This window comes from Pinus tabuliformis, chromosome 5_2 (assembly GCF_031772625.1).
Source record: "Pinus tabuliformis cultivar Carrire ecotype Pingquan chromosome 5_2, CPIR1, whole genome shotgun sequence".
NCBI classification, from domain to species: domain Eukaryota; kingdom Viridiplantae; phylum Streptophyta; class Pinopsida; order Pinales; family Pinaceae; genus Pinus; species Pinus tabuliformis.
Window position 1 is genome coordinate 382,528,914 of NC_142306.1, and position 11,404 is coordinate 382,540,317.

Here is an 11,404-nt window from a genome sequence, read left to right on the forward strand (position 1 = left end):
GTCACCATGAGAATCTAACTGACCAATCTTTCAATAAACTAAAGATATGTGTGTCATGATTAAATATTTATGTAATGAAACTACTATGTGCTAGAGAAAAAATGATTATAGGTTATGGTCTCTCTTCTACACCCTTGAATGGGTATGCTTGAACTAAATCTATACTTTGTTCTCGATATTTCTCTTAGTATAAAATTTGGAGCTTATTAATAAATATTTATCATTTCTATCTATTTATAACTAGCAAGCATGAATAAAGTTGCACCTCCCATCAACTAACATAGTTTTCTTTTGTTTTGTAGAAAACAAATAGTGGTTTTAACTAAAATGCATATTTTGAATATATGATAACTTTTAAGGTACAATGTTTCATATGTCTTCTATCTTTTTCAAAATGATATTTTTAATTATATTGTTGGAGATGGACAACATTTACAAAATTTGATATTTGATGCAACATATCTAATGTTCCAATGCATTAAACCCTAGGGAATTCACTACACTTTATGGGATAAGGTGATTTATCTAGTTTAGGTTTTACTAAATAAAAAAATTCAAGTATTCCATCATTCCACTATACACATCCAAGATATCGCTCATAACATCAACATCTTATCAACAATTTTATTACCAATATAGATTTTTTTGGTACTTGAGTGTTTTGGAGTTAACATAGATTTTAATTAGTTTAATTATTAATTTTATTAGCAAGCTACAAAAGCATTGCATTAATAAAAATTTGTATTACATAATAGATATTTCTTCTATGGTTTACCATTAGCTAATTCCAACTATAAGGGTAAATACACTGTCTTTATCCCAAAAAAATACCAAGGGTGAGAAAAACTAAGTCAAAAGTTTATATTGACAAGCATAAAGCACTAACAGATTCCTAGTAGCCAGAGCCATCTTGACAAAGAAAATGGGCACCAAATCACACTTCCACCAACTATTGTTAATAAAGGAGTACAGGAGGCCTAGTGTGAGGACCAAAGCACTCACCAAAATATAATTATTATTATCAAATTTTAAGGTAGTCAAAGTGGTGAGAGAAATAAAATGAGCACCAAATCACACTTCCACCAACCATTGTAAATAACAATGCTAAATAAACAATGCTAAATAAAGAAGCACAGGGAGGCCTGGTGGAGGACCAAGGCAATCCCCAAAAAAACTATCTTAGAAATGGGCATCATAAATCCTCTAGACTGAAGTTCAACTTTCTAGCCAATGCCCTTCTCAGCATCCACAGACACACACAAACAGTGATAGTCGACCTCAGTTAATGTCCAACAGTGTCGTTACTTTCAGATTGACAATCCACAGACAAGTCCAAACTGTGAATGCTATTTCTTGGTCTTACTCTCCTGCCATCAATATCTGTACCATCGGAAGGTTGATCCCAGCCATTAATATCAGTAGCATCGGAAGGTTGTTCGCAGACAACCCTGCGATTTTCTCGGCTGCTGCAATCATCCTCAAAGCCAACAACTGCCTTTAGAAGTTCTGACAGAAGTAAAGGGTATTTCTGTTGCAAAAACTCAAAACCCTTTGAACGCATAACCTCTGGAAGATTTTGTGTCGCAAATTTGAGACATGCAGCTTTCAAGCCAGTAGCATGGCAACTCTCAGCCAGAGCAAGAGTGGAGGCAACAGTATTTACAGATATGCTTCTGCATAATTTTGATTCACAAAGTAGCCTCAGTCGCCGCAAACCATACGCATCTGCTACGGCGAACAAGCGCTCAGTTGTTGAAGAAGAAGATGAATCGGCTGGGGATGGCTCTTCATCAAGAAGGGTTTCTGTATAAATATAATGCAGCATAGCCTTGAACACTCTAGGCTCCATGTCTATAATAACAACATCATTATTCTGCTTTGAAGAAGAAAAAATATTTGCTGTGAATACTGGGGATCGTGCAGCTAAGACAAGTTTATGAGCACGAAATTTCTCCCCAGCCACATCAAAAGTTACATCTGAGGCTTCCTGATTTTCTAAAAGTGCACCAAAATTTAAACCTAACTCTGATTCAGGAACAGCTATGGAGTGCAACCAAGCGTATTCGTTGCCAGAGACCACAACACCTACCGTGCAATGTAATTTCACGCAATCATCCTTGAGGTAATTGGATGTTTCAAGTGCAGCCCGTTCGATGAACCGTTTGTAACCCCACCTGCTTCCTTGAACCTCAAAAATGTGAGGGCCTCTCTCCCGCCCCGGGCGCGCATGGCTGTAGAGCGTCTTGTCCTTTCCCTCCCCGCTTTGATCCACCAACGTCAATACCTGGGTAGCGCGAACGTCAGTGCCCTTGCTGGCCAGCGCTATGAAAACCGAAACATAACGCGATTTATCCTCTGCACTTGTGCCGTCCGGGTAGAAATAAATAGCCCACTGATAACCTCCCACAAAGAAAGTCTGGCTGGAAATGTGCCTGCCAACGCCCATGCCCTTGACCAGAGAATAACCCTCTATCACGAAATTGTGTGACCCATTGACAGTGCTGGTAACCGATCTCGAGGTCGAAGCCGATCCATCGTCGTTCTGAATTCCATTCTGCATTGTGGACGGAAATCTACACCCAAGTGACCTTTTAATTGCCAATGGCCAGGCGAAACAAAAAACAAAAGAAAACACAGAAATGAAACCCTAGGCTGCCAAAATCGCTCTAATTCACAGATAACTCCGCTAGAGACCCATTAGATATTCCCTAGTTTATCCTCGATCACCTCGCACGGTCACTTCACCCAAGCGGTTTTTGAGCGATTTTGGGGGAAAACTTACTGAATATTCACTGCCCTTGTCGAATAGCCTATATAGATGGACAACGCCATCGAGACAAACTCGTGATGGCAGACAAGATAATAATGCTGTTTATCACCTCCAAATTCTCTCTATATATATTGCAAGTTATAATCAATCTAGGTCGGTGCTAGTTGGAATTTGTGGGTAAAAATTGATCGGTGGTCATTTAAATTGTGCCATGCTACTCTGGATATTCTACGAGATATGGTTAACTTTCACAATAGTATTCTAGACTTTTTCTCATGAGATTTAGTCAAAAAAAAATTTAATAACTAAAAAAAGATTTAGTCTAATTTTTTTAAAATAGATTTAGTCTAATTTTTTTAAAATAGATTTAGTCTAAATTTTTTTATTGGTTAAAAAAAACAAAATATTAAAACTAAATCTTATACAAATTAATTATTTTACAACACAATTTCCAAAATTTAAATTTATTTGTGAATAATTATTGATACAAATTAATTATTTTACACTACAATTTTGAAAAATTAAATTTATTTATGAACCATTATTTAATAGATGGTAGAGATTTAACCACTATAAAATATTGTAAAATATTTTTGATAGTAGTGTCAAACCAAATGTTATATTTATTTCAAAAATAGTTGTCTGTAACAAACCTCCTTAGCTTACCCGCTAATTTGGCCCCTAGGCCCCTTAAACATGGGATTTGGTCTCGCTACAGTTAGAATTTAGCCGCATTCATTAGTACATTAATCTGAATCACATCATGAACACTATTATTGAGCTCCAACATTAAGCAAAATTTTATAAATTTGTAGAAAGAAACTAGTTCTCTCATGTAATCCCTAACATTCATTATTTAAGTTTGCCAACAATATTAGTTAACTTATGTCTAATGCAGTTAGCCAACCATGCATCAGAATCATAATTCGAGAGACTTACTCAACTCTCATACAAGGTAGGAGGGCTAAGCGAGCCTCGTGGAGTACACATGTAATAGTTAATCGAGCTATCATAGATTATACCATGAAATGCATTCATCTATGTCTTGTACCCATTATGTACCGAGAGACGTAATATAACATTAAATACAAACTATGTTCTTTTAACATAACGATGATTAGATTTAGATCACTCGACATTTTACTCATCCACATTCATAAGAGTGAAATCAACATGAATACAGATAGTATCATCAACATATATCTTACGCAAGACAAGTAAAGAACTGGAACACTTCAATTGAACCTAAATCATTTATCATGTATAGTTATCATCGCACCTATAGCTAAACATATATGATGAAAGAATTGAAGTAATATCGAGGAAAAGAAACAACATACAATACATTCCATGCAACTAACACCAACTAAACCTCACTTGGAGGGAGGAGCACCACCACACAGCCATGAATCACCTCTGATTCCCCCAAGCCAAAGATCTTGCCAAGGATCAACTCTCCTCAATTGATCGATGCACTGGGTATTTAATACCCTCTTTCATGATTTAGTTACAATTATCGGCGTCCCGCTTTATGGATTTTTCCATTTGTGCAGGTCTTATCTGGAAAATCTCGTCTTTATCTCCCACGATGCTTTTCCACATAAAAGCTTGCGTTTATCTTCCGCAAAGCTTTTATGTCCGATGGATCTTTATCTCTCATCCATCTGATGGATATCCAATCCATCCAATCTTATCTAGAATCCCATCTAAAATCTTATCATGAAAGATTCATCTCTATCCCATTCCTCATGGGATTTGGCAAGCATCTCTTCTTTGTTGTTGCTTCACCCTCCAAGTGATTTATTTTATTTATTTATTTAATAATACATTTGCTTTTCATATTACATATCACCTAGCTTTCCTCAGCTTAGGTGTAGAATAGTTTAACCCAAAAAGGAGGGTACCAAACCTAGCTTTCCTCAGCTTAGGTTTACAACATTTAACACACAAGGGTGGATATCACACCTACCTTTAACATAGCTTAGATTTAAAATAATGTAGTACACAAGGGAAGGGTGTTACATACTCCCCCCTTAAATTTTACACTGTCCTCGGTGTATCACTACATCATGTTCTCGTTCACAAGTAGCGGGATTCTAATCAACAGCTCTCATGGATTTTCCATCTGATGCAATTTTTCTAATGTACATCTGTCACAAGGAGTGATCCCAGCATCTCTCCTTCCATAGCTATATCAGTATCAAGGAGTGCTCCGAGCATCTCTCCTTCCGTAGCTACCTGTCACACATTTTTTTTCAATCCATTTGTGATAATTTATCGATGCAAAGTTTAACTATGATAAATGTCATAATCTCTTACTATTAAAGAAGCTATTTCTTATCATTTATTTTATCTAAATAATGCATGTCCTCTGCTTGCATTCTTTCAAGCATTTGTATTCTTGTCGAACACATGCTTCTTGTAGTCTCTATGCATACAATGCATTAAGAATCATATTTTCCACATTAATATGTCTACAAGGTCATAACAGATTATTTCGCATCACAATATATATTCATATACATATATTAATTGTAATCAAACTGCGATTAACCATAGTTACTTATACCAACTTACTTTCCTTCTTCTTGGTAACCTCGAGGCTTGTTTACATGGCCAAACATCCATTCAATGACTAGTGCATACCTGCACACAAGGTATGTTATACACACCAATACACATTTCATTTTTCAAGCTTGTAGCATATGTAGTTATATGGTCCCATATGTATTGTTGTACATAGTCCAGTTGTGGTACAACCTATAATACCATCCTCATGGTATCACCTGCATGACATAAACTTTATCCACATATTTTTCCACTATGTTAGTATCATACAAACATTCATTTTTCATGGTTCATCTATGTAATTAAGAAAGTTTTTATGTCATGTGTAAATCAATTCTAGATGTCATGTGGTTACAATTTCAATCGCATATTATTGGATTCATGCATATCTTTTGCTTAATGTTCTAAATCAGATTATTAACTCATATTTGTTGAAGTTTAATATTCATGAGATCATTAATTCACCTCGTATGTTTTATTGTCGCCGTATTTATGCTTAAGCAACTTGTTGACCATGCATAATTCCATGTATTCATACATGAAAGTTTTTACTACTTACCATCTTACACTTGTAGTTGTAAGTGTTTATGATCTAAGGGTATTTACATGTTAGCTCATTCTTAACATTAAATCACCTTTTACCAAAAGCTGAGTTATCTGTTTATGAATTCTTGTTTGAATCACACAACATTTTCTTATGTTGTCCACACACCTTATCAATGCAATCTCATAAGAGATCCTCTCAAGATTTCTTGGTACAAATTATGATATCAATCTATTTTAAATAGATTGTTAAATATCATTTAATTGAATTAGGGGTTCATACCATATTGATTTCTCATGCACCCTGGTCTTATATATGAATGTTTTTCTAGTTAACCATAGGTATGATATGTTTCGTAATGATGATTACATTTAGATTTACTAGATGTCTCATACACCCATATATGTACATCCCACAATAAGGTTATTGTAATGTGTTCCACTTCAGTATAATGGTCCCATGTAGTTTTCATAATAAGTAAGATGGCTGCATAGCCTCAAGCCATAGAAACTACCTACAATGTAGCTACCCTTTAAGTAATGAGAGTCACAGGCATAACAATGAAATCATTCATTATACATAATGCTACTACCTCAGTGTCATAACTATAACTAGAACTTCATAAAAATTTAAACCAACAAAATAATCAAATTTTGCAGGTGCAATATTCATTCATGGTGCCTTATGCATAATTTGACTCTACCCACAAGCAAACATATTTAGAAACAAATTCTTCGTTGTTTACCATACCTTACCTACCTTACCTTGGGGTGCCTTATGCATAATTTGACTCTACCCACAAGCAAACATATTTAGAAACAAATTCTTCGTTGTTTACCATACCTTACCTACCTTACCTTGGTTAATGTGTTAACACCGCCTAACATTTTCTCCTTTTTTTTTATTTACAAAAATATTTTTTTTGGTAGGTAAGCACCCACGGGGGATTTGAACAAGTGACCTCTCCCAAGAAGTGTCTTAACAATAAACCCATTCACCATCAATCCAAAGCCCTGTGAGATTTTTTATTTACAAAAATCACAAAAAGAACAAGGAATATTTTAATTTATAATATATAACGGAAACTTACTAAAATCGGTATAATCTCATGTTAAGCATCATCCCTTTTTTATAAAGTAGATTTTATAATCAATGGTAAGTCGCTATAAGTCTAATGTGTACATGATAACAAAAAATAAAAATAAATTATTTAACCAAGCACCTTAGATCAACTAACTTTTAACATTCACATGGATTGTTCCATCTCTTCCTCTGCACATTCGCTCTGGTTGGCTAACACAAATACATGCAACATCAATATTTTGCATTCCCCCCACCTACACACAACATCTTATGTTGGATCACACAACCATTATATGCAAGGCCAATTCTGCTTACAAACAACATCGATCTTTACAATGATCGACCGATAACGGATCTCCTCACTAGTTAACACAATTTGTATATATTTATTAAAGAAATACACAATTACATCTCCTGGCCTTTATGGTCCTGACAGGCCTGCTCTTCATCTAATGGCCATTGTTTTACATGCCTGTAGGCTACATTTATAACAACAACAAAAACTAAGGATCGGGTCCTCATCCGAACTAATCCCTAAAATCGTTCATGATTCTAGAACTTGGGAAAATCAATTTATTAGATGAAATATTGTTTTCATGGGTACATTCACTTTCTAGAAGCTAGTATTTTCATTGATTTTCTTGAAAATACTCTACATCAAAAATCTTTTTTTGATTTGCAAAGAACCAGAGTAAAACTACTTACCAATCCATTCCAAAGACCAAAACAAACAATTTGTTGATTGTGAAATCTGGTCATCGAGGACGGCTAAATTCTAAAACAACCTTACGGAAGTGTTACAAATGCATATAAATAGAGTCACCCAATGGCCACCTGAGATTGCATAGTGTTTAAAAACCAAGAATAGTACCAAATAACGATACACATAAACGGATGCTTGGAACAATTTGAGACCCCTGAAAATGAATAGAGAGACGCATTCTAGGGGAAAATCCGAACTCGTAGACATGAACCTTCAGGGAGGAATCCTTCAACATCCCGTCATTTTTTTCTCTACAGCTGCACCTGCGTGGCTGCCTCTATTCTCATATCGATGGCACTCCATCGTCATAATAAACACAAATATATATATATATATATATACTATTCCGATTTAGCGAAGCTTAAGGTATTGCAGGAAATAACATAAACTCTAAACCTATGCATTCATGGTAGCTACACTTTAACGCAAATTATAGAGTTGTAATTATTTAAGACAATACTCACTATTATTTGTAACCCGACATAGTTCCATTACTGCTAAACCCACCAAATTGAGGACCCAAAGATTAGATAATACTTGGGTCTTCTTCGAACTCAAATAAATGGCAAGATTAGTGTGAACTTCTGCATTCCGTTTAGACAGGATATGTCCATATATATCGATTGAACAACATATGATATCCACGTCCATTGAAAAATAGAGCACTAAAAGAATGGCATATGCATTATATTTGTCTTTCCTCCTTTGCATCAGATAACCTTATCCTTCTACTTTTAAAACATTTCTTAAATCGGACTTGATCGTTATCAGAATCCAACTGTGATAAAACAACCTGAAAGGTCACATTACAAAGAAACAACAAACATATCCATAATCCATATGAACATCTGGCATTCTCGCCCTTTGGGGAGCTAGTGGGTGATAGTCATCAATGGAATGCAGGTGAGTGATAAGAACAACTGACAATTCGGCAAACAGAGAGGTGACTTACCCAAAAAGAAATAGCAATCTTAGGGTGATTCCAGATTATTATTTTTTGTGTTTTGAATTAAGCCATTTCTATGGTTGTCCATAACCGCGTCCTATTGGACCATGCGTAGGTTACTGAGGTGTTTGGATTATGATACAACTATCGAATCAATGTATTAATGAAAACCAGATTTGATTCTAACTCTAATACCGTTGTTATCTCTTCTCATTTTTGAATTGCCTAAATTACATTTCATGTTTTGTCTTGTTTTTATGAACCGATTATATTCTATCCCTTTGGATTTTTTTCACACTTCTTAGTGATTTTATCATTTCCAATTATCAGCAGAAATTCCAAGTTCAAATTACAACATAAACATTTTATGTCAAAAATCAAACAAGTAATATTTTACATTAATGACTTCAAACCTTATTTTGAACGCGCAAAAACTTCGTGACGTTACTTGGCAAAAAACCTTATGGTCAGTTTTTGGGTTTTATTTATTCTATACATCCCCATACTCAGCATGCATTATGCACAAATTAGATTTTATCTCGGCATTTCGGTATTATGGAGGAGCCGGTTGTAGAGAGAGAAGTTTGCACACATGGGATCAACTTCATTCACCGGGGGTGTAGGTAGTTGATTAGACCAATCCACTATAGCCGATTGGTCCATTAAGGGCTGCACCTAACAACATAGAGGGCCAGCACATTGCCACAAGTGAAGATTAGCCATGTGTAGTCAACAATGCCCCTTAATCTAAATAAGGAGCCGTACGAGTAGTGTGAGATGATATTATAGTACATCCTATTTTCTCACTTAATGGCAAACAATTTGTTTTCCTTGATTTGACAAAACCATGTTCCATCCATTCGACTAGTTTGACAACCAAGCCTCCAAGGTGAGCGAGGAGATGGTAATTTGTTGAGCGTGTTTTTATTAGAAGGTTAATTCCTTCATCCCAATGGATTAGAGTTTCGCTCCTTCTTTTATTGTTGGCCAAGGGTAACTAACATAGGTCTCGAAACCCTCCCTGGACAAGGATCGCTTTACACCTAGAACCCACGAGTAATTATGTTATTTCATATCACCATCATATTTTATATGACGTGGTTTTTTCATACACGAATGGCAGAAAATTGGATGTGTCTCACATAGAAGACTCAGTGTAGAAATTAACATGCCTGTCCTTTTCATACAATTTGGGGTTTCAGAAAGAGTGGATGGATATAGAGATACATTTATGCAACAGCGTGTTGACTTCTATAAGAAGCAGTGGAGCAGTAGGTGGAAGCTTGTTGTGGCAGTTGCTTCCCGAGGCGTGGAGTACATGAAACGACAATTATTGGATCTTGTTATCCTTCCATTGCTAAACTAATTTCTTTACAGTCCAGCAGAATGTTGACTTGTCCTAATGAAATAACACATATGCCTGTCATAGTTTTCACACAACCCCGTACTAAGTATAAATAAGATTTTATTTTCGCTTTTGGGTATTAGTGATGAGACGGCTTTACCAATATATATATATCAACGTTTCATGTGGGCATTGGGGAGGTGCCCTTAAATTAATAGAAACCATGGTAGGGTTTGTTGAAGTTCCTTCACCACTTCTTCAAAATTTACCAATTCTTAATTTTTGACCAACAAAGTTCAACATATATATAGCGAATTTAATATCTATATGTTATTAATCCCTCAATAACCTTGTTAACATTTGGATTCTTCTTTGAAGAACCTTAATTTACCTTGGCGGCGATAAATTCCATATGCTTAAATTTATGAGGTAAATTTTGGGGTTATGGTCCTTATAGGATTTTTATTATAATTGAGGTGGATGAGTCCATAGGTCGTAAAGTTTGAACTTAGCTTTGATACCATTTGTAACAAAGCTCCTTAGCCTGCCCAGGAATTTCACCCCTAGGCCCCTTAAACTTGGGATTTGGTCTCACTACAGTTAGAATTTAACCACATCCATTAGTACATTAACCTAAATCACTTCATGAACACTATTATTGAGCTCCATCATTAAGCACAATTTTATAAATTTGTAGAAAGAAACTAGTTCTTTCATGTAAGACCTAACATTCATTGTTTAAGTTTGCCAACAAAATTAATTAACTTAAGTCTAATGCAGTTAGCCCAGCCATTCATCAGAATCATAATTCGAAAGACTTACTCAACTCTTATAAAATAGGTAGGAGGGCTAAGAAAGCCTCCTTGAGTACACATGTAATAGTTAATAGAATAATCATAGAGCATATCATGAAATGCATGCATCTATGTATTTTACCTGTTATCTCCCGACAGATGTAATATAACATTAAATAAAAACTATGTTCCTTTAACATAATGATGATTACGCCGTAAGGCGTTTCCCTCTGGGAAGAACTCCCTTATATGCCACCGTGTCTTATTTTCGACCATTGATCTGATGTGTTAGACGATTAAAAGAGATTATGTCGTTGGATCAGATCATTATAGTTGGAATTTTATAGTTGGAATTTTAATCAGCGCTGGTTGAACTCCCGGTTTATCTCATGCTGGAGAGATTACCCGCTGGAAGGGGCACAACATCTACAGCGGTATCATAACTGGCTAGGATTGCATCGGCCGCAGATAAGGAACCCAAATCGGCAGCGGTGATAACTCCATTATGCATATCCATGGGATACGGGGCATATCCATGCGGTTATTAACTCCCGGCAGATCCATGAGTTTATTAACTGCCAAGCAGCTGTA

General features: G+C 35.6%; 1 pseudogene; it reads right to left on the reverse strand.

Annotated features, from left to right (window-relative positions):
* Positions 1-1,282: 1,282 nt before the first annotated feature.
* LOC149159060 (BTB/POZ and MATH domain-containing protein 4 pseudogene) lies at positions 1,283-2,590 on the reverse strand (annotated as a pseudogene).
* Between the last annotated feature and the right edge of the window lie 8,814 nt (positions 2,591-11,404).